The 25,311-nt window shown below is 39.9% G+C and overlaps 1 protein-coding gene across 20 annotated transcripts in view; it reads right to left on the bottom strand.

Moving 5' to 3' along the window:
• Positions 1–20,250, bottom strand: part of LOC135444249 (poly(rC)-binding protein 3-like) — a 497,164-nt gene extending 476,914 nt beyond the window's left edge. For 5 of the 20 annotated variants that reach the window (XM_064705615.1, XM_064705612.1, XM_064705619.1 and 2 more), the window contains exon 1: positions 19,763–20,247. The gene's annotated coding sequence lies outside the window, so the exon portion shown is untranslated. Of the gene's footprint in view, positions 1–19,762 lie in introns of all 20 variants that reach the window. The other 15 variants (XM_064705618.1, XM_064705614.1, XM_064705620.1 and 12 more) reach the window with 12 other exon arrangements.
• Between the last annotated feature and the right edge of the window lie 5,061 nt (positions 20,251–25,311).

The raw sequence follows: 25,311 nt of genomic DNA, 5'->3' as shown, positions 1-25,311 counted from the left end.
AGAGGGATTTCAACACTGAGCTTACCCACAGAGTCAGAAACCTCAGTGCTTCTGAATGTTAGCTATTGGGGTGGATTTTGTAGAAAATATAAATGCTAGACTGAATCATGTTGAACGGCAATATCTTAGAAATGCTTTATATTTTATCCTGCAGGTTAAACTTTCAATAAAAAGGAAGCTCAATATTACTTAAAAATTTTCAGATGAAATTAGGCAGAAACAGATGAGACTAGCAGACTACCATGACTCACAATAAAACACCAGTAAAGCTGTCTGTGAGAAGTTCTACACTGAAAATCAAAACCACAGAGGACTGTAACTACACTGGGCCTTGAATAAGGAAATTCAAACCTGGTTCTCTACACAGAATACACAGATGCATTCCATGTAATATCATTGCAGAAAAATAAAGCACACAGTGACTACACACCTACGTGCATTTCTTGGGGTTGAGTTTTGTGGAAACTCTGAATATCTAGGCAGATACCAGATTGAAAAAATCTCAGGTGTAAATAAGCATTTAGCAAATACTGGCCTGGAGCAGTCTTTAGTCTTCCTCATAATAAATCTCACAAGAGCAAGTCAGGAGGAAAAATTCCTTTAAAAAAATTCCTTTAAGCATCTGTATGAGGCACTCTTATTCATTAAGTCCCCAGTTCATGTGAATGTGACTACCCAACCTACTCTCCAGCAGAAAATTTGCTTCAAATGGGGGAGGGACTCTGTAGGAGCCCAGGCAGGATAGCAGCTCTCCTTGAAAGAAATGATAATGAAAATATATTGAAATGTCTTCTATACTCTTCCATACACAACTGTATTCTTATACAAAAGAAAAGGAGGTACATTGCAGATAATGATGTTAATTACACAACAAATAGTTGAGACCAGGGCAGGTCTCAAATTGTACAAACTCAGTTTAGGTATAATTTGCAGCAGCATGTGTAAATAACAATAATAACAAACTAGAATAAAGCAACTAGGTTTTTTGAGTGATCCCCCTGCATCTCCTTCTACTATTTCTGTTTGAGAGCTACTTTACTGAGATCTTAGCCTTTTTCTTAGAGATTGTTCCAGTCTGTAGTCCAGCTCTGTAGTCTGCAATAAGTTGCACTGCAAAAAAGTGACAGAGCTTTAACAAAGCTCTGTCACTGGGCACTTTCAAAGGATTATCAAAAATCAGTAGCTTCAAAATTGATACTGGTTAAGACACCGTGCCTAAAAAATAAGTATTATAGCATCCTTTCAGAGTCACCTGACAGCACTTTTATTTTTCTTCATCCAACCATTAGGTCATCTGGCATAAAAAAAAATTACCTTGTTTTTTTAACAAGCACTGCCTTCTTTTCTGCTTAGAACACCACATAAAATCTATGTTCTTGTATTTTTTTCCATATATCTCTCTGTATGAACACATACATAACAACTTAATGAGACTCTCATTCTGTGAGTCCCCGCTGCCTGCTGGCACATAGTTCTATTACACTCAAAACATTTAGTGCTTTTTTTTCCTTATTGTTTGCAAGCCTTGTATTTCATTCAGCTCTCTGTCACAGCTACAGATAAGATCCAAGGAACTTTTGGTGTCTACTAACAGGTGCCCAAAAATATGTGTAGCTGGGGTTTTGGCTGCTCATCCTTCTTGTACTGATCATGTAGTGCTATGACAACATTCTGCCACATCCCGCTCATGTGGTGCTGTGGCACAAGATTGAATACTTTGTTTCAGAAACTCGTTGCTTTTTTTTCACCCCATGCTGGCAGAAAAACATGCTTCCCATGAAAATATCTGACCAAAAAGCTTTTCCAGTGTTAATCAAAGCTTGCAAACTTGCACTTGGAAGGGACAGTTACTCCCACATGTGATGTGAAATGTATTCATTTCTCTGGCTTGACTAGATCTTCCATGATGCTGTTTGCCATCAGATTCCCATGATCCCCTAGATAAGAAAAAAGGCTTCTCCTCATACCAGGTTGGTCAGGAAGTCAAGTTCATAGAAAGACGCAAGCCCCCTGAACTCCCATGGAAAAGAGATACCATGGAAATATCTCTAAGCTGTCACATTTTAGATTTCAACCACCTTTGCACTTTTTGACCATCAGCTTCTGAATCTTTTTTTTCTTGTTTTTCTTTTCTTCAGATTTTGTTTTTGAAGAGTGATTATTTCTGAAACAGGGAAGTGATTTGAGCATGAAAACTGCCTCCTATTATGCTTTTGGTATTGTATCATTGCCTGGGCACTTGAGAAGGGCAGAAAATAAATTGCCTGTATATATGGCCTTTTGGGCTGATGAGGCAAGCAGGACAAATGAGAATGGAATGCATCTTTGCTGCTGAAATACCACTCTGTACTTAATTCAATTTTGTTTGTGTATCAAGAGTGATTGAGAAAGGATATGCAAAAAGTCTTGGTGTATGCTCAGCATGAACAAGTCTGTAGAGTACCAGTGCATTCAAAATGTTCCTCATTCTTCCTAATGTTCTTTTGGACACTGCAATCATTGATAAAACTTGTACCAGTCCCAACATGAATAATGCATATGTCAAAAGTTAGTCCACAAATGAACGCAGCACACTGCATAAAAGCCAATGACCCACTGAAAAGGAAAAATCATCTATAAGGATAAGAAAGGAATTTTATACAGTTCTCCCTTATGCGATCCTCCCTAGAACCATATATATCAGTTCAGCAGAAATTAAACTTTAAACCCCCCCCAAATACCCATAAATAGAGCACTATAAGCATGCCTGCAAGGGAAAATAAACTAAACTTCAGCTCCAAGTGATCTAAAGTCTTTCATCATTCCAATCAAATTTCTTTGATTTTTAGGTGTTTGCTGCTGGGGAACAAATAAATGACAAAAACTTGTAGCTTATTCTCCTTCTTTTCTTTCTAATTCCTCCCTACAACCTGGAATAAAACCACTTTATTTTGATCATTTAGAAAATTCTTAATATTTCCTGGAAATAATATAAAGACTTTATGCTTTTATCCACAAATTTGTGGATACGTATAAATTTTCTATATATTATTCTACCACCATCATTTGTGGTCTTGAAAACAAGAAAAATACTTTTGTAGTTACACTGCCCATTGAGTTAACAGCCTACATAAATACTCAGGTTAGGTAGAGCATAACATTGTAGAAGAAATAAATTTAAATCCAATGGTAAGTCAGGCTGTGTGTCTGTAAATGTATGTCAGCACCCTAATGCTTCATAATTTCTTTGTAAATATTTGGATAAGGAAAATTCAAAATAACCACAGATATTAGGAAGTACACCTTCATCTCAGGTTGCTACACTTCTCCAATTTGTGATATTGGATTTTGCTTTCATAAACATTTCATCAGCATATCTGAAGACCTGCTCTGCCTCTTTGCTGTTCAACAACAGCATAGTATGAACAGATAATTGGATACGTGAAATAGAGTTTCATCTACCACAACACTTTTACCTGGCTTTAAGACATTTATCTATTCTCTGAAACATTCTGATTGGTTGATAACAGGGAATTTCATGTGCCTGACTACATTTCACTTCCTTCAAAGCACAAAGATTTTTGGCATGATTTATTTTCTTTTCTTTAAGTTAAATTCCACTTTGCTTTATTTTCAGAGCCCTTAAAGTTCCTTGTACTGGAATTATTCATTGACTTAAATGAGGTCTAAGGAGAACAAGATCTCACTCTCTACACTCTCCACCAAGCCTAGTAACTTTCTTCAGAAAACTGCAATAAATTATAGTTCCATGACACCAAACTCCTGCTGTATGTTGTCATGGAAGAACACACATGATATTTGTTGAAACTAATAATTTTCCAGGAAATATTCAGTGAATATATAAATTAAAATCAGCAACAAGAAATGCCAATCTTACTTGTACACTTGTACACTTGTTAATTCTTCCCATACCAACAGCTATTTATTTTTTTTTTTGAGCAGAATGCTGTTCAACTGGACAAATTCCAACCACTCCAGTAAGAAGGGGCTTGGTTTCCAGTGCTGTTTGTTCCCTGGTTTAACAAGATGTGCTTGATCATTGTCTCACAGCAACTGCTTTTAGTCCCAGCTTAACAAGTTTCCCTCCAAAAATATACACCTATCACTGGGCCACCAAAACTCATTTTAAGCTGTTAGTCCTGATTTTCACTTTCTCTGTTAAAAGCTCATAACTTGAGGGCCTACCCGGAATAAAGGGACTTAGCACTAGGGCTGCTGGCTATTCTCTGTGGTTGGAGCTACTGAAGGCCTCTTGGCAGACTCCTGTACGAGACAGCAGCAATGGTCACAAGGGTCTGTTCTACAGAAGACAATAAGATGGTTTTTGCACCATGGAACAATGCACTTGCAGGCCCTAAATCTGGCACACAAAAGCGGCATTTGCAAGCAGGCAGCCCCTTCAGGCAAGGCCAGTACTGTCCTGCCTGTATAAAATTTGCTAAAATGGTATCAGATTGTTCCAGCAGAAGTGAAAGAGTTAAACAGACATCTTGTATAAATCAAATTTTGCAGGAATCACTCTGTTACAACAGATTGTGGAGCACTATTTTTTCCCACTCTTTCTGATACAAGCACCCTAGGCAAACTTTCTAATTAGAGCAGCAGATGTATGCAGTGCCATGTCTCTGTGAAGTTATTATGCCCAAACCAAATTTTGTCACCAGCAGCCAATAATTCGTTTGTCTAGTAAGGGCTTGAAGTGGCAGTATCAATTATTTAAAAACATACTAAGAAGAGGAATCCATTTAAAATCTTCTGGGAAGCCCAGTTATAAAAGAGTGCATGCTCAGGTTTCATTCACAATATTGTCTTTTTAAAAATACAATATTACTAATTAAGGCTTAGTGCATTAGGCCATTAGTACTTGAGTGATTCATGACAGCATAACGATCTTGCTTATAATTTGTGACTTAATTTATGGGATACTAAGAAAAAACAAAGGAAAAAAAAACCTAAGCAATTTGCAAAACTGAAACTCATCCAAAAACTGCAGAAATTTCTCCTGAAAAGTGACTTTACTGTGTGTAAGTGCTATGCTGGTAAGAAAATACTTCCTATCAATAATTAAAGGATAATGAAAGTTTCATGTGTCAGAAGACATCCTCAAAACAGGACTAGAAAGAAGAACATTCCTTTTCATTCAGACCGTCCACATTTTAAACCTCAAAATAACACCCTTCTCAGAGAAGCATTTAAAATAAACTTTTTGGTGAAATATATGGCTATCCAAAACTCACCAGAAGCTGTAATAACAATCCAAATTAGCACAATTCTAAGCAAAGTTGCAGCAGAAAGCAAAGGGCCAAGCACAGTGCCAAGCACCCCTGAATGGCCATGGTTATCCATGAAGGATGTGCGTGGTTATCATGTCAAGGTTATGAACAAAAGCCCTACAGAGAGGGTCTACAAGCTTCTGTTGACTGCAAGTCTCTCAGCTGTCTAAGAAGGTCCAGCCCTTGTCTGACCCCTCTAGTTGGAGTATGCCAAGGGTCTGGAGCTGTCACGCCTTGGAGCCCATCACAAACAGTCTGCATCTCCTCATCTGTACAGGCACACATCTGAAAGAATTTCTAGGGAGTGGATTGTATTTTGAACTTCACATTGTCCTGGCAGATGTGGCTGATGTACATCAGTGAATGTACACAAGAGTTACAGGGGATGGGAGGAGGAAGGCAAGATGCACATTGCCAACAGTGTTTCAGAAAAACTGTCTAAAAATAATAGTAATTCTGCTCTCTGATCTGAAATATCCACACCTAGGACTGACAAAGACAGAAGCTTAGCAGGATTTTCAGAGAGATCTTTAGCGCAAAATCCTCTGTAATACTGATGGAAGTTAGTGAGTGATGCTAGAATGGGATTTTCCAAGAAGTCAAAGTTTTTGGACAGCTTATCCTCCTGCTTCCTCAACTCTGGCTGTTATTGAACTCCACTGTCATCACACGGTGTGAGAGCACTTATTCTTACAGACAGGAGGACCAAACAAGCAGCAACATTCCTTGGGAGAAAACCAGTTCCTCTGCTGCCAAGAAGGCACCTTCACCACAACTTTGTTGCTCTGTGAGTCTGAAAGCCATCCTGCAAGTGAGATCTGGTATGTTGGATCAAAACATCAGCTAAACAGCAGAAAGCCAACCCTTGAAATACATGGGTGGGTCTGAATGAGGTTACTGTGAGCAAATTGCAGCCAGGACATTTGGAGGCAAGCCTGTCACATTGCTAAAACACTACTGAAGTGCAAACTCTGCATGATTCCAAATGGATGCTGGGCTTGGCATGAGGCCACTGACTGCAACTGAGGAGATATCTGCTTAAAAAACAACTGAAATCATTGTAGTCTGAAGAATTAACTAAACCCCTAACTAAACATATTTTTATACTTTCCATTTCAAATAGTTAAATATTACAGAGCTACTCTTCTACATAGCATTTAGGTGGCAGTTTAGAGCAACATTTGGATTGATGGAACCATTCATATTAAAAAAAACCCCTCAGTTTTATGATGATAAACATTTAATTTGGATTAAATTCCCTTGGTCAGTCTCCCTATTTCTGGCTATCAAATGGGCAAGTTAGGTTGGAGTTTCCTATATCCAAAGGCCAAAACTCTGGAGGGGATCAGAAGCCCACTCACAGATTTTTTCTTCAGTGTCTTGTTGCAGGAATTGAAGTTAGAATTGTTGTGTGGCAAGCTCACTCTCTTCTAACACTGAACATAAGGATTCCCTTTGATCTCCTGAGCTTCCAATGGAGTCTGTCATCCCATGTCTTTGGCTACTTGGAGTCTCTAATCCCCTCTCCACCTCTTCTCATGCATTTAATTAATCTGTAACTACAGCTGCTATTTTAAAAGTACAGCCTCATCTCATGATAAGCTTATTTCATCTCATTTTAAAACATAGGTAACTTCTGTTCAGTAAATTCAATTCTCTTCAACAGGCTCTCTGTTTAGCAGGCTGTGGTACACAAGTACTCTTGGTAATGGAGTTGCAGCAATAAGGTCTGGAACCATCTGAAGATGCCACCTGTTTTTCAATACTCAACTACTTTGATCAATCTTTATTACGTAGGAGCCTGGCATGCCACAGCTGGTATTTCCACGTTCTCGTACTCATCCAATTCTATCATGACTTGATTACTAAAAGTCAAGTTGAGAAAACCTTGGTTTACATCATCCCTCTCTGCTCCTCCTCCCCCCCATACTCCCCAGAAAAGCTGAAAATCTTTGATTTTGCTTTGCTTACCTTCATCTCCATGAACCTATCATATTTCCTTTTGGTTTTTTTTCTTTTTTTTTTATTTTATTTTCCCTTCTTGATTTCTAGAAGACCTAATATTTTCTAAAGAAAGTAAAAATTAATTTCTAGTTAATGTAATTTTATTGATAAAATGGTTGAATTTTTTGATTTGCTTTGGTCATGTAAAAACAATCCCTGAATAATGAGGTGCCACTCACAGTTGAAAACTCTTTTGACAAGGCTTCAGTAATAACTCCAAACTATGGTCCCTATGCTGTCCCATGAAATACAAAGCTCTTATAGGTTATTTTTTATTGCATTATTTCCTATGACACCTCTCCCTGATGTGCTGATTCTTACCATAGCAACAGTATGTGGAAAAAGAAATTTGAAATCAAAAAGCATCCGAAGCATCCCAGGAAAACAGGTCAGACACTGCCATGACATATAAGTATTATATTTTTTTCCAGATCTATAATTAATTTTTTAAGAAAAAAATCATGTGGGCTTTTTTTTTTCCTGTTTTTTTTTCTTTAATAATAGCAATGTAAACAACACTTCTGTGTGCACTGCTGCATTCTTCTAAGCCAGCATAAACATCCTGGACTGATGAACAGAGTTAGTGCTAAGGGCTCTAGGCTCCTTCCCAGCCCCAACCTTTGTGCCCGCACACACTGGAAATCTATTCCCCTACATGGATTTTGAATCCCTTCCATGCCCAGGTCTGCAGGACAAATATGACTCAGAGCTGACTCCTACAAACACTCCAAACCGCAGTCCTGCTAGGTTAAATGGGACAAATCCAACGAGGGAAGTTATTTGCCCACACAGGTATACAGAAATCTTTATGCTGTGACACACACCCTTTTCCAGGAAGAGGACATCTACACCAGGATTAAAGGTGGCTCATTACTAATGGATTAATGCCTTGCAGATAACATGCATAGTCATTCTGCAGGCAAGGCAAATGTCAACGGCCCCAGGAGAAAGCTCAAAGGAGTGTTTGGTGTTGGGCAGCTGATATGAGTTACAGTTCCAGCTGCTTCATTCACTGTGGAATTTTACTGTTTCAGATCCTGCTTCTTCTTGTAGTATTATAGCATTGACACAGTATATACTACTTATTGTGGTATTTAAAAAATATATGATAAATAGAACTGTATCTTATCCATCCATGTTAAATTTCCAACAGAAAAATAATGACAAATAATATGTGAAGAAGTAGTTTTTTATAACTGATAAATGAAATAATTCCATTTTAGGTAAACACCAACTACCTGTATAACATAATAATATATACAATTGCTTAAAATATTTCACACATAGGGGACTATGACTTTAAAGTTGCAAATGATGTGAAGCTTCAATATCACAACTTTACTCGTTGGTTTTTGAAAAAGAACAGAAATAGAAAACTGAAAATATTGTGTATAGACAAAATATTTCACTTGGAAGGAACCTAAAATGGTCATCTAGTCCAACTGCATGACCAATTCAGGGCTGACCAAAAGTTCAAGCACATTATTGTCAAAATACCTCAAATACAGGCTTGGGGCATCAATCACCTCTACAAGTAGCCTGTTCCAATGTTTGACCATCCTCTCAGTAAAGAAATGCTTCTTCATATCTAGTCTGAACCTTTGCTGGTCCAGTTTTAAACCATTCCCACGAGTCTCATCACTGGATATCCAGGAGAAGAGCTGAGCACCTCCCTCCTCATGTTCTCTCTTAGGAAGTTGCAGAAAGGTCACCCTTCAACTTCCTCTTCTCCAAATTAGACAAGCCCAAAGTCCTCAGCTGCTCCTCACAGGACAGATCTTCTAGCTTTGATGCCCTCATCTAGACACATTCAAAAACCTTCACATTCTTCTTAAACTGCAGGGCCCAGAACCCCCAGCACACAGTGCTCAGGGTGAGGGTATGTCAACATTGGTATCCACAGCTTTTTGAAAGCTATTTGAAATAAATTTTTGAAGCATAAAAATGCCAGCCACTTGAATTTCCTGCCTCTATTTGCATTATACTTCAAGGATCACAAATAAAAAATACATCTTCCCTTTACCAGTAATTTTAAAACCAGAAGATGTGCTCATAATCAAAAGTTAGTAATTTCTGGCCTCCCAAATGAAGTACTTATCGGTAACAGAGTGCCAAAGCTATATGAAATCCAATGCATTCTTGATTAAGAATATTAGATAGTCCGATATTAAAATAACTTTGCTTAGAGCATAATGGCTACCTCCTATTTGAAAGACTGACTAATGGTTAGAATATTGCATCTGTGTAAATGTTAAGAACTCAGCTCTCAGCAACTGAAATTTAATCCAAAGGGGGAACAGGACTTTTTTTCGAACTACAAACAAAGATTCTTTCTGTTTTACTTGAACTATTTATAGTGAGAAACCAGAACTAAGCCAAATGAAAATGAGTCTGCAAAAAACCCCGTGGAGCACTGTGCACTGGAAGATCAAACCTCCCAAAAGAGAAATGTGGCTAAGGCTTTTGACATATCATTTACACTCTGAAGGTCAATAGTGAAATCTGGTTTAAGGTTAGTCATCCATAAATGAGGAGCATGACCAGAAACTTATTGTGCCTAACTCTACACCATCATCTATCCTTCACAAGAACTCAGGAGTCATCACTATAGCTGGCCTCTGTCCAGCAAGAACTTTGCTTTTTAAGTCCAGCAGTGAGCAGGACTGCTCCACGCTCTGAGTCAGTAAATATCTTACATTGAAGCTCAAGTACAACAGCTCAAGTAGTCCAAAAACAAAGTAATAAAAGCAGGCCATGAACATATTTAAGGGGAAAAGAAACCAAAAAATTGGAACCGCCTCCAAATGGAGTATAGGAAGTAAAAAACTCCCTAAATAGTTGTAAGAAGGAGTTTGATCAGTACATGAAAGGAATTATATGACATCTTGGCTGCAAAAGCAAGGGACTGAACTGCATAACCCAGAAGAATCAGTCATATCTTCTTATGAGCATGCAATTCTCTATAGGTATGTTTAAAGGGAGAAAATAAAGGTTTTAAAAATGTTATGAAAAGGCACCAGAACCCATAGAACATGATCAAAGCAAAATCTAAGAGAATCATCTAGCATTTATTTCTTAGACTTTCAAAATATTTTATTTAAGTAAGTTAGCTAAAATTTTTAAAAATACATCTTTTATTCCAGTCTAGACAGCATGACATCATCTGCCCGCATCTTATTTCTCACAGGGCTGGATACATTGCTTTTTTTCAACCCTCTCTTCTAAAGAATGGAATCCATAATGCGGTTTAGCATGTGTCTGTGTATTCCTGCATAATCTAATGTCCCCATTTAATATTTTAAAACAAATAATTGAAAAGATAACCAGTAAGACCTGGGAGCTTTTTATTTCATTCATTACAAAACATATTCTAATCTTTTCCTCCTTTTCTCTGAAGGCATTTTATTCTGAATTTACTTTTATCCTTCTATATAGTTTCTTATTGCAAGAGAAACTTGAATCATGCATTACCATTTAAAAGTAAGTGTAACATATTCTGTACATGTATGGCAGACTGCAGGTGCAGCTCTGATAAAAGGGGCAGAAAAATGTTTTGTTCGGGAGCCATAAACGCTGGGTTAATAAAAAGTCACTATGGAATATGTCGGGGGCCTCTGACGGAGATGCACATGAAGGATGTGAGATGGAAGCCTGAAGCTTCCAGCGGGACTGCTGAGCACTGGACTCTGTCATTCATAACAGAAGGAGGTGAAGCAAGCCCCAGGTCACAGGCACTGCTCTGCACAACCCTCTGCTCATGAGGGACAGGGTAGCTGCTTGTGAGGAGAAGGGAAAATGCCCTGCTTGATCATGTAATTAAAGACTGCACAGCAGGTGTGCCCATGAATTAAATACAAAGACAACATAAATACTCTCTTTTCGTGACTTTTAAATGCTTTATTTTGCCTCTTAGAAGTTTTTAACATCATTTTTCCTTTGCATGCAGCCATTTTAACTGCTCACTCTAAGTACTGTCCCAGGTGGCTTCTTCCTTCCATTGTGTTACCACTCCATGTCTTCCTAGCCAGACTCTCTTCTAAATAATTTATAAATCAGAATCTCACCAGGACTTTCAGACCAAGAGCACAGATCCATCGTCAGCCTAAGCCAATTTTATGCTGCCTTTTCCTACGCCTCCCCTCCACTGTGCCTTGAGGCAGCTGTAGTGTTAATATGAGCAGTTAGTCAGTGGATCAAGGACCTGACTGGGCTAAATATTTTATTTTTTTTTATATTACCAGTTGCAGCACACTATTCAGAGGAAAGAAGGAGGATTGTGCAGAAGCAGTTGGAATTTAGACCAACTTAAGTTGATCTTGAAACTATACTTTAAACTGTCAGTGTACAGCTCCCTTTCAGCCTGCAATTTCACCTTCTAACATTAGTTGTGCTTTCTTCCAATCCAGCCTCCAATCTCTGATATTTGTTATGTGCCTTTTATCTCACATTCTGTTAAATCTTATTAATCCCATCCCAGAGCACTGCTTTTCTCTCTTCCATCTTCTCTTAAAGACTCCCTCACGCTTACTTTTTTTTTTTAATTTTTGCTTATGCAGGTACTTTGTTACCCTTTTGTTTAAAAATTTCTTTGGTTCCATATATTCTACTATCTCTCATTCTGCCTCACATTGCTTACACCTCTGGGCGGCACTTGTATGTGTCACACACAAGCAAAATCTGCATGAGAGTGCAAATTTAGAAGCTGCTTTTAAGATTTCAGCCTTGATGATCAAGCGTGAGTCTGCCTTTGCAATACATACTGGAAAGATCTCACAGGAGTGAAGGATCTGATATTATCCATATGGCACTGCAGATTTCACCTTCAGACTCGAAAGAATCAAAATCCTCCTCTTCCCAGATTCTTCCGTATTGCCAGGCAGGAGAATTCTGCCAATCCCAAATGCTAACACAGGCACCTATCCCCACTCAAAATGTAGCTTTAAAACTAAACTGGTGGCTAGGAACAGTCACATTTACAATTCTTTTCTAGTCTCTACCCCACCTTACCACTGAAAACTAACTGTAAAAAGAAATGGAAAATAAATTACCTTCTCCTGGTCTTTTATTTTACTATTGTTGCTGCTTAATATTTTGTCTGTGCACGACAAAACTCAAGGGTGGGGTTGCTGAGATGACTTATCAGTTGATGTGACACAGAAACATAGAATGGTTTGGGTTAGAAGGGATCTTTAAGATCATCTAGTTCTAATCCCTATGTCATGAGCAGGGATGCTCAAAGATCCATCCAGCCAGGCTTCGAACACTTCCAAGGGTGGGACATCCACAACTTCTATGCATAGCCTGTTCAGTACCTCACCAGTGTCTCATCTCTGACATGGAAAGATTAACCGATGAAGCATCCACCTGCCTCTAGAATTCATAAAATGTTTTTCTATTAGGTGAAAATCCAAATACAGACAAAATAATTTCTTGCACGTAGATGGACAACTAGAAACATAAAGCTAAAAGACTGTATTTTTTATCATACAGAATTAATATACTTAAAAGATTTCTACACTTAACATGTGCTTTATTTAGACCTCAGATTTTAGAAAGAACTCTCAATTTATTTCATCCTGTGATGGAATCAAGCAATGTCGTGTTGCAGAAATCAAATGAAAGTGCCAAGGAATTTTAGTTTAGTTATGCAGACTGCCTGAAACACGAGCCATCTCATACAAGATAAGACTCTCTGAAGTAATAATAATAGATACTTCACACCTTCCCTGTAGTCAGTGTTCTACCAGCCTGTTTGGAGTCTCTCACTTAGGCAAGAAATCCTACTGAAGTTAAGAAATTATTTAACAGGAATAGGAATTGCTGAATTTAGCCATAGCTCTGCTATCCTGTTTTACAGGTAGGAACAGCATTGCACAAACCCCACGTTCAGTGCCACTTTAGGAGATGTTTCTAAGACCTGCAATGAGAACTCCTGGGACCCTGGCCATGCCTCTGTAATGGTTAAGTGAAAGATAACTTTCAACTTCCATACTTTTACAGCCTCAGTTGTTTCCCATTCAATACTATAAAGGCAAAATGTATAAACCTTTTCAAAAGGCACACAAATGAAACAAAACATACTTCTCCATTGATATCACAACAGGAGAAGGAACCGTTCACATCCTTATTTAAACACAAGTATTTACATTTGCTAAGTTCTATCTTTCCGTTCCTGTTACAGCCTCAGCTGGGTTATACAAATTTGAAACCTGATCTGCTCTGAGCTGTGCCTGGAAGGTGGCCATCACAGGGCTTGGAACCAGACGATCTTTAACATCCTTTTCAATCCCAAGTCATTCTATGGTTCTATGATTCTACAAAATTTCATTAAGTTTCTGCACTGCTGATAAACACTCAGATTTTGTCCGGCAAGGAATTCCAAAGAAGCTTGGAAGAACATCATGGCCAGATACTTGTCTTCACCTTCAGAAAGACAGGCTTTTTTGTTTATCCTGAAGGGTTTTCTAAGCCTTCCTCAAGATCCTATTTCCTTCCCAGTTCATGTTCCTTGCCTTTCACCACATTGTCTCTGAATACTGCTGTACTCAAGTTTACTGAGGCAGCCACCATTACCTAAAGATAGTGCTTGAAACTGCTAAGCCTGGCTTGTAGATGTTTTATGAATTCACCAGGTGAAAGAATGGCAACAGTATGACTGGTAAGAGAATCATACAGTCACAGTGCTTTATTCTACTAGAGCTCAAAGAATTCTATCACTTTGATTTGTACATATTTTCAAATTTTGATGGCAGATTAAAAAAATCTTTATGGGAGCTGCAGATGCCTCATTATAAAAGATACTGTTGTACGCAAAGTGCCAGTATGTTTGAAACAGACTGTGCCACTATATACATGTGCTGGTTTTTACTGGGATAGAATTTTCTTCACAGGAGCCAATGTGGGGCTGGGGTTTGGGTTTTTCCTGGGAACAGTGGCGGTAAGGCAGGGATATCTTCGTTACTGCTGATCAGCGCTGGCACAGTGTTGAGGCCTTTCCTGCCTCTCACCCCACCCCTCCCCACCAGTGAGGAGGCTGGAAGTTCACAAGAAGCTGGGAGGGGACACAGCAGGGAGAGCTGACCTCAACTGATCCAAGAGATATTCCTTAGCCTGCGGCACCATGTGCAGCATATAGAGCTGGGTGGAGGGATGTTCAGAATGATGATGCTTCTCTTCCCAAGTCACTGCTAGAGCAGACAGAGCCAGGTTTTCCTGGGGATGACTGAATACCTGCCACATCAGAGGAAGTGATGAAAGAATTCCTCATTTTGTTTTTCTTGTGTGTATGGCTTTTGCTTTATCTGTTAAACTGTCTTTGGCTCAACCCATGAGTTTTTACTTTTACTCTTTGGATTCTCTGTCCCATCCTGCTGGTGGGGCAGTGGGAAAGTGGCTGTGTGGGGCTTAGTTGCCATCTGGGGTTAAACCACAACATGTCACTTAATTAATGAAATTTAATATTAACTATTATTAAATAAGAGGACTAATTTCTCATCAGACTTTTGAGGTTGGTCCTAAAACCTTGCTATAAAACTAACCACTTTTTAAAATGCACACAAAAGAGCTTGTCAAAAATTATTAATAGTAAATCCTTCTGCAACTATTTTTAAGTAAACCAAGAGCCAAATTGTAATCAAGAAATGTATAGTCCTGAGCCATCCACACCTTAAAAGGCCAAATGAATGAACTAATTAAGTATTTTTTCTGTCATTTACAGAAGACAAGCATTTTGCTTCTTTGGATTAAGTGTTCACAGCATCTAAATATATCTAATGCATAGATGACAAAGTCAGATGTTGCAAGATCCATAATCAAAATTATTGGATTCATACTCTGTTAAAAGCCTTGCAGGCTAGCAGGAATCAATAGTGCATTATGTATACCACCCTATAAACAAAATTTAAGTTTTGTCACTGATACAATGGCAGTGCTGGAACAGGTACCCATCTACCAGCATGGAGCTGCAGCAGTGGATGGAGCAGGAGGAGCTGCCTCACCCCACTTTAACCTGTAATCACTTGGGCTGCTCCTAGCAGATTCTTTGGGACATGAATGATCACTGGGACTTACAGTAAAACTCATTCCGAAAAATGCATTCCCTTTGAATTGAACACCTTTAAAAACGTGTCTCTGCTCATGAGACATGAAATATCATATTTATATCAAGCAAATTCTGAGCATTTTAGCTCCAGTTCCACAGCTCTTCTTGCATTTGGTTGGAATTGGTGGAACAGTTACACTGTGTTGTCTAAAGTTAACAATAACATTTTTTCCCCATTCCTACAAACACTTTCTGCACACAAAACAACCTCCAGCCTATGCCAGCAAGTAGGGTAGAATAGCTGGATGCAAATCCAGGGAAAACTGGAGTAAATAAAAACAGACCACAAAGAAACACCGTAGCTGGAGACCCCTCTCCCGAATTACTTTTCACTTGACCTCCTACAAACCATTGTCATCAGGAAGCTGTGTTAGCATTGCCAGACTGTAATCTTCCCTAACTAATAATAGGAAAACCAAGCAGACTGACGAACACAGGCCATAAGACAAAGGAGTATATCACTGTTAAGGGTGAGGGAGCACTTTGCTCTCTTAGCCCTGAACAACTCATCCACTGCAGCATCAGATCATTAGCCCTCCTGCTTTGCAGAGAGCCACCCTCCTCCTGTCCCTGCCATGCCTGAGCACTTGTTACCTCTGACACTCATCCACATGTACCAAGAATGGGAAGGGAACTGTGAGTAGATCTGTTCAGCATCTGGTTCTTCAGAGTAACACATTTCTCAGGAGGAAAATACTAATTTTCTTCTATGCATAAGCAGGTACAACAGAAGAAAAATACCTATTTTATTATAAAGACCATATTTCCAGCAGACAAAATGCAAATAAATAGTCGTCTTTGCTTAAGGTAACATCATTCATCTAAATGTGTTAAAATTACAAATATGCACTTGGATGGAAACGTATACATATATCGTACCACTTTAAACTAGTAAACAAAGAGGTATCTAAAGAGAAAAATGGATTTTCAGATGCTACTGATTTTTAATGTATACTGTAATTGCATTCTGCATGGATACAGATAAAACCACTGCATCCCAGCCCCAAAATTACCAGGCAGTCCTGTAACAGTTCTCATTCACTTTGTTAAAACTCTAAGAAAGTCTGTCATCAATACGGTTTCCTCGATAACTACACCCAAATGAAACAGCAACTTTGCCCTGCAACAAAATGTCACTGAACCTGATGGGTAGTTGCAATTTAGGACAAGACAAAATACACATGTTCTTCTTTTGTGGAACCACCACATCCACAGAATAAAAACTGTTTTGACTAGGCATTTTAGACTCACATTGCAGAATAACAAGGTGCAATAATACAAGAAAATAATTTCAGTTGGTGAGCAGTAGAGAGAAATCCCACCTTACTTTCACAGCAATAAGGTCCACAAACTTGGAGTGACTTATGAACACTCCATTATTTTGTTTATAGGAGTTCACAGCTTTAAAAGACTTGTTTCAAAAACAAAACAAACAAACAAAAAAGGCTTTAGAAGTGAATAAATCCAAGGTTTGATGCCATATCCAAATCTCAAAATATAAGTTAGAGATGTTTAATCTAGGTTAGTACATGACAGAATAAGCTAAGTGTTGGTGTGTTGTCACTCATGCCAGTGGGAAAAACCCCCAGATCAAACTCAACATCAACCTTACTTCAACACTGTCATGCCCAGCTGAAAGCACTCCTGTCTTTCAGTTGTCATAAAAAAACCCCAAACACATGACTTGCTCTTTTTGTGTACAAACATTCTTTTTTTTTTTTTTCACCAACAGCTAAGCAACCAACTAAAGATTGCTAGTGTGTAGATTTTGAAGCGAGCACTGCTTTTCCTGAAGCAGTTAAAGGACATTGGGAGAATTCTCTTTAAAAGCTCCTGAGAAAAACAATATTAAGAATTTTCCATTTCCTGATATATTTTAGTGTTGTTGTGGTAAAAGATAGTGTCTACCTGTAAATACACAAGATGCACCTAAAGTAAAATCTAAACAAAACGAGATCTGCTGTCAATAGCATCCTTTGGAAATATCCCAAATCCTGATACGTGAGATAAAAAACCATGAAGAGTGCTGATCACAGGTAACTCCTGGTGACTTCAGTAGGAGTAGTGGATATTTCAGTGGATTAAAACGAGGGGCAAGATTTTTATCTACAGAACAAGAACTGTTCTGTGCTACATGTGATTTGAACAGCAAACTCTATCAAACCAGAAAAATTGTATCACATTGCAGTGCTTACCAAGAAAATATGTTTAGCCAGCAGTCAGGGTTCAGCAGAACCGCAGATGACAAGCTAACATGCATCACCCATATTTATTTATCTAAACTGCCAGTGCACTGTGCTCGTTTTCCATCCCTTTTTCTTACCCTGCATCCCTTCAAGAATGATGTACACAGCACATCAGGTGTCTCTCCCCTCACACCTATCAAGCATCAGGAATGTCACATCTCACTCAAAGCATGCTTCCCACTTTCACAATCAGCCAGCCACAGCAGAAAAAAAAATTCCAAGGCAAACTTGTGTAAAATATTTTAATTTTGGCTAACAAGAAATGATGAAATGTCCCTTGATAGCACAAGACTATTTCCATGACTGCTCATTTTTACTGAGTGCTATCTATGCAGCATGTGGAAAGACAGGATATTTTGGAATTGCATTAACTAGACAGGAAACATTAATGTTCCTGTACCCATTAAGGCCTCCAAACACAGATCACAACAACCATTTTAGCTCATTTGTAAAATTTTAGATACAAAAATGATTCAACCTGTTAGAAAACCATGTATACCAACTGCTCTTTCACTTTGTATTTGTATTTTATAAGTAAATTCAGGTCTCACAGCCAGACAAGTGTTAATACTTTTGAGCTAATATCTGAAACTGTGTACCATTGTGAAGCCAGTTTTCCTTACAAGTTCTTAAGCAAAATCGCCGCTTGTTTTGAAACAAACAAGAGAGATGTGAAAAATCCATGAAAAAGAGCTAGAGGCTGTTATTTTGCTTCATATTAAGTGACACTTGGCAAATGGCACCCTGCAAGTTATGCCTTAACACCTTGTTAAAATGCAACTAAAATCTATATTACCCCGCTTCACACTCATAGGTAAAATACATAATTGAAGGCACATGAAAAGACTTGGGGGAAATCCATGAAACATATAAATTACTTGATTGCCTCTGAATAATAAATTATTCCCAAAAATTTATAATAGACTGTTTTACCGTAAAAGCACATTTCTGCACTCAGTAGGCACAGTTTTCTGAAGAATGAAAAACAGTCTAAAACAACTTCGGAATTGGGAAGTAAGCCGGACTCCGACGCTTCTGCTGGCTGACCAAACTGATAATGTTTCATGTCTCTTTTTCTCACTGAACACTAATATGTAACAGCAAACAATCCATTTGCTCTGGATCACAACTCTTATTTTCCCCACTCATCCCTGGAATAACACTGTCTCGGGCTGCTGGAGGAATAGAAATGCTATCCCTCCTCATTAGCTGTAAAGTTTTCCTTTCCTGCCCTCCTCTACTGAGAAGCCAGGAGAGGAATGGGAACCATCACCTTGAAGGTGCCAGCAATGATCTATGGAAAGATGTTCTGGAGCACAGGGGACTGAACTCTGTGGAGAGCTCTGTAGCTTTCCTGCATCCCTGACCAGCTTCTCCCTGAGCAGCCCCTGCTGTGCTCCTTGCTCCATGTACAGGGACTGTTTGGTGGCTTTTACACGCATCACCCCAGGAACACGAAATACAAATGCACTTTGCACACTCACCCACACGCTCACTCGCTCTCAAGACACACGTGCACACACACACAGAGCTCCCTTGGCACTACATGCAATTCATTCCAAGTCCCCTGTGTATTGCTTCAAAACAGAAACCAAGCATACACACAGAAAGAAAAACAAAAAAAAAAACCAAAAAAACCCCAACAAACCAAAAAAACCCACCCACCACCAAATCCCAACCAAACATCCCACCAAAATAAAATAAAATAAAATAAAAAAATAAACGACACAGCAAGGAGGAGGGAATGAGGAAGGGAGTGGGGGGTAGGACGAAAGGAAAAGGAGAAGCTTGTTGTTTTTTTTTTTCCTGCTGTTGCTGTGGCTCCCAAGCATGCAGCGCTAAGGAAGAGTAGTTCCCCACTTTCATCAGCCAGCTACATCCTTGGGATAAAAGGGAGCAGTCCCGAATGATGCTGAGGCTGCAGAAGGCAAAATAAGGCTTTGCCTGACTCCCCGTGAAATTCTCTCCTCCACATCCCCTCCTCCCTAAAACCTGCCCTAAATGGGGAAAAAAGCAAAACAAACAACAAAAAAAGGAAAAAAAAAACCGAAACCAAAATACCAAAAAAACAACCAAAACCAAAAAGAAAAAACAAAACCAACACACAAGGAAAAAAGTGATGAAAAGACACAACTCACCTTAACAAGGGGTGTTGGATGGGGTCAGAGAGGAGGAAGGGTATAAAAAGATCTATTTTTAGCAGAGGTTGTGATAGTATTGAAACACACAGACACAGGGTTTGGAAGCAGGGAGAAGAGTATAAAAAATGAGAGGAAGAGAAATTATCAAGAACGTGTAAGTCAGTCTGGCAGGAGAGAGGAGAATCCCCAAGGAAAAAAAAAAATTAAAAGAAAAAATAAATTTAAAAACACCCCAAAAAACAACCACCAAAAGCCGAGAGGAGAAGGAGGGAGAGCGTGGCGGTGCCGGGGTTGTGTTTTGTTTCTCTTCGCTGGGGGCGGGCGGAGGCGGCGGGGCGGGGGTGTGGGGGGTGCTCTGTTCGCGCTTTCGCCGATGGCCCCTCGCTGCCTCCCCGCGGGGCTCCCGGCGGCTCCGGCCGGCCGCGCTCGCTCCTCGCCCGGCTCCGGCGGCTGCGGCGGGCGCGGCGCTCCCGCGGCTCGCTGGGGCTCTGCAGCCGCGTTCACGCCGCCGCCACCGCTCCTCGGCCACCCCCGCGCCCGCGCTCCCGCCGCCGCCGCCCGCGGGCGCCCCCCGCCGCCAGCGCTGAGGGCCGGGGCGCTGAGGGCCGCGCCGGGCGGGCGGGACGGCGGCGGGGCGGGGGCTGTGCCTCCCCGCGGCCGTGCCGAGCCGAGCCGAGCCGAGCGGCTGCGCGGGGAGCTGTGCCCGTGCGGGGCCGGGGGAACCGCGGTGCCCGCCCGCGGGGTCCGTGCGGGACCCGGGCTCGCCCCCCGGGCCGCGGTGCCCCCCTCCCGCGGCACCCGGCGGGGAAGGGGAGCTCAGGGATGGGGAGCGAAAGTTGGGCATGCTATGCTGAAGGGCAGCCGGCGTTTTGACAGCTGAACGCCGCTTATCTATCAGCGATCGCTCGGTGTCGTTGGGGAGAGCATCAGTAAGGAGCCGGGAGCTGAGGACTGCGCTTATTCGTATCAAAAGTAGTAAAACCGCGTTCAGCCGTGCCTTTAACGCGGAAGCGTGGCTCACAGAGAGCGGCGCCAGCAGATGATTTTCCTTCCTGGTCCAAATGGAAGCCACTCGCAGCATTCTGCTGATGAGGACCATCGGCGGGTCACATTTATCTCAAACAGCTGACAGAATCCAGAAAACATGTACATGTCACTGAAGGAAGATTTTTACCGGACTTGACGTCCTCAGGAATACTTTGCAACTAAAAATAAATCCTGTTAAAGTTGTTTTTAAGCAGATAAATATTAAAAAAAAAAAAAAAAAAACAACTTCGGACACCTTTTTACATTTTCATTCCTTAGACTGAATGAAATAGAAAAGAACAAAAAAAAAAAAAAAAAAGGAGAACTTCAGTGCAGATAAGTGAACGAGCTTTTAAAAGTACTTTATTCCAATCTACAGTGCTATTAGCAACTGCAAGTAAATATGTCTGTTTATGACTTGTGATTTTGAATTGGCATTGTCCCATAAATGATGAGAGCAAATGCAGACCAAGCTGTTGGATCCACAACCTGCAACTGATATACAAGCTGTGCTTCAGCACCACTGCTGCACTGAGATAAGCATATGTAGTAAATAGTAGAAGGATATGCTCCAATATGCAAACTCTGTAAGTGTACATACTCACTCCATAAGCACATATAGTAAATAGATGTAGTAAATAGTAAAAGGGTATGTTCCAGGATGTAAACTGATGCTAAGAAAGATGCTTACTCACACTAGTGTTGGCTGTTGATAGCTGGCAGTAGATAAAGGTATCTAGAATGAGTGTTGTGGAGGTACCAGGGTATGAAGTGGTTGCTCCTAAACCCTGTCCTGGGTACCCACTGAGAGGATGCTGTGTGAGCCAGCTGCCAGCGGGGGGTCTGCAGGCAGCCTTGATGAGCAGGTCATGGTGGCCAAATGGTGGGAAACCAAACCATCATCAAGGGATGTGTAGTGCCTAATTTTATTTGCTGTTCAGCGTGGCTCTGGCCTCACAGGTGCCTTTGGAGCACTCCCACAGGAGCTCTCAGGGATCCAGTAGTTACCTCCCTGTCCTGGCTTACCATTCACTATCAGCTGAAATAGAGGAGGAGGTAAAATATTTTGAACCCAAGTCTTGGTTAGAACCAGAACATCCTTGCTAAATTAAATTTTAAAAAATGCATCCTCAGAATGAATCAAAAAATTGATTATTCTGTATTTTAACTCTATTTTCCCCCTCCAGATTAAAGGCGCTTGCTCTGGATTTACAGGAAGGAGGAACGGAAGAATAATGAACTTTCCAAACATCTCATATGAAATAGAAATAAAATAAGAGCTTGTAGTTACTTAAATGAGCTTCTCAGAGGAATCAGAGGAAGAAGATCCTCTCCTGTCTTGTTGTGGACTCAATTTCTTCCCATTTCTTCTCTGGTTTCTTCTTGCGCCAAATTGTTCAGGAGTATAGAGGATGAACCCAAGAGTTTACAGGTTTTGGACCATGTCTCCCTTTTTAAAAAAAACAAATATATACAGGATTATTCCTAGCCACACTAAAGGGAGTAGACATTGGAAATAAACTTTGTTATACTTTGGGTCTTGATTTCCGCCATAACTAAGTTGGGAAAGCATTTTATACGTTAAAGTGAGGGTAATGTTTCATACATTTTGCTAGTAAATATTTTCTTTAATTTCAGTTCTTTTTCAAGAAACTGCATCTCAGTTAGCATGTATTTACATGAACTCTCATAGGTTTTTAATATTTATGAATCATCTTGTACTGTTACAAAAGCATCAGTTTACTGTAAACCACAGGTCCATTCAGTATGCAGTGTGAGGCTCTGACCATTACCAGCTCCCTTAGCTGCCCTATGCCCAGCAATATCAGGGTAGTACTTACTGTCAATTATAGCTGTGTCCCTATTGACTTTCCCAAATTTGCACAGAGCTATTATTTTTTATTCCAACTAAAAACAAAACCAAAAACCTAACAAAACCAAAACCCCCTTTTGATGAATGGCTTTATAGTTGAATGATGAAAAGCACACACACTGGTGATGTTCAAGATCACCCAAAAACAAAATGTTCAAATGCCAGCATATCTTTGTAAAATGTACGTTTCAGTTTCCATGTCACAGGATCTGCATATATAATGTCTGATTTGCAAGCATAACTTGGCACTCAAGCCTTTTGCATGCTGGGAAACAGTTTTACAGCTTAAACATACATTTAAGTGGATGGAAATGATGACAAAGGTTAAAATCAGGGATTTTTTTATTATCTATAGAGCTTCTGTAGAAATTCTTGTTTTCCAGAAGACAATATGTCTGCATTAGAGATAATTGTCTAAATTGCTCAAATAACCCAGAGGTAGTCAGAAAGGTTATTGAGAGAACAAGACAGAACATCTAAACTGACACAAACAAAATCCTTCCTCACAGGTCATTACATTGCATCAGGGTGTCACTGTTGTTGCAAACAGTTGCTGCCAGGCAGCTTTCCTCTGGTTTTCATTCATGCTGTCCAGAGGAAGACAGACTTTCTGTTTTGTTCATTATGAAACACACAAATCTTGTATGCTGACAGAGCAGCAAAGCAGAGAGAAAAAAACTTCAGTTTGGGTACTGTATTTGATGTCCTTGTACTGCCGAGAGGTATGAACCAGGTCACCATGACCCCTTGTGAGTCTCTAGTACCCATTGGCAGAAATTTGATCTTCTGCAGGGTAGACCCAGCCACAAAGCACCTTGGTTGCATTCAACCTGTTGTAGCTGCCTGCAGATCTCCACTGCTGTCAGTACTGTTCCCTCAAAGCCATGCTGCAGCCAACATAAGGTGAACCTTTGGTGCAGCATCACCTTGACTACTGTGTGTGATTCTGGGCTCCAGCTTTTAAGAAGGATGCAAAGGTCCTGGAATGCATCCTGAGGAGGGCAACAAAGCTGGTGAAGGAGCTGGAACACCTGTCCTGTGAGGAGCAATTGAGGATTTCAGATTTGTTTAGTTTGGAGAAAAGAAGGCTGAGGGGAAGCTTCATTGGTCTCTACAGATTCCTCAAGAAGGGACTTGGGAGGGAAGCTTCCTGGGGAGGGAGGTGCTCAGCTCTTCTCCTGGGTACCCAGTGATAGGGGACATGGGAATGGTTCAAAACTGTGTCAAGAGAGGTTTAGACTGGAAAATAGGAATAATTTTTTTTACTGAGAGCATGGTCAAACAATGGAACAGGCTTCCAGTAGGGGTGGGCAATGCTCCAAGCCTGTCAGTGTTTAAGAGGTATTTTGACAATGTTCTTAATAACATGCTTTAACTTTTGGTCATCCCTCAGCTGGTCAGGCAATTGGACCACATGGTCATTGTAAGTCCATTCAAAATTAAATCCTCTTCTCTTCTCTTCTCTTCTCTTCTCTTCTCTTCTCTTCTCTTCTCTTCTCTTCTCTTCTCTTCTCTTCTCTTCTCTTCTCTTCTCTTCAAAAAAATTCTTTCTAAATCATTAAGGATCAATTGAATGGTGCGTGTTAGGGATATGTCTGAAAGACGCATTATGCCAGTCTTTCTGTCCTTGATGTTGGTATGTGCAGATGCTTGTTTTATCAGTGTAAGTTAGAAAGGGAGTTTCAGGCCAATAAGTAGATTTTTAAAATAATATTATTGCACATAAATGGAAATATATATATATTTATTGTTTCAGTCAGCTTGGGATTCTCTGACTGTCCCTGATGTCTAGGCTTTTGTCTGCTTCACCTGAGTATGGTAAGGTCTGCCAATCATGCCCAGGTGTGATAACCACTTGACAGATTATGGACATTCTTGGGAACTTTTCACAGAGCATGTCAAAACCTTCATTTAATGTACACTCTCAAATTTAGCATAGAGGTGCAAGTGGTAGTACTTGAAATGATTAGGAAGTCCCCAGAGATCACAGATTGCCAATTACTTTAGACTATGCCCTTTAAGAAATCACCTTCCCATTACCTGTTATTGTGTGAGGGGTTTACTTTCTCTTGTACAACACAATAGAAGCATGAGTTCCTTGGGTTTTACTAGTAAGATTTACTGCATTTATGAAAGAAGGTATTTCACAAGCAAGCGATGTTAGAATTCTGAAAATGAGACCAGGGAATAAAAGCTAAAATAGGCTCTTGAATTTAAAAAAAAATAAAATAGGAAACAACATTGAAATGGAACTAGTCTAGTCTAGTCTTCAGACTAGATCACCAACCTGAATAGTCTTACAACAGCTTATTGATTGTTTTGTTAAAATTTTTATGCACTTTGCCAATTATAATCAAAGGCTTCTTTTAAAATGCTATTATTCTAGCCTACGTGTCCTTAAAATTATAAACATTCCTAATTCTGTGTAGTGTTGAGTGAGTTGTTTGCTAGTTGATTGCAGTTTGATTCAAGTGACAGCAATTTTAAATATCTAACTACATATTAATAGAAATATGACATGCACTGTCATATTTTTGCTCTAAAATTATTAGCATTGTGATAGATCTGGATGCAATTTTACATAATTTGAATTAACATAAACCAGGCTAATAATGTGCACTTATGAGCAAATCTTTTGTTCCAGACT

This window comes from Zonotrichia leucophrys, chromosome 2 (assembly GCF_028769735.1).
Source record: "Zonotrichia leucophrys gambelii isolate GWCS_2022_RI chromosome 2, RI_Zleu_2.0, whole genome shotgun sequence".
Lineage (NCBI taxonomy): Eukaryota > Metazoa > Chordata > Aves > Passeriformes > Passerellidae > Zonotrichia > Zonotrichia leucophrys.
Note: the sequence above shows the minus strand (reverse complement) of the source record. Positions and strands in the feature narration are given on the sequence as shown.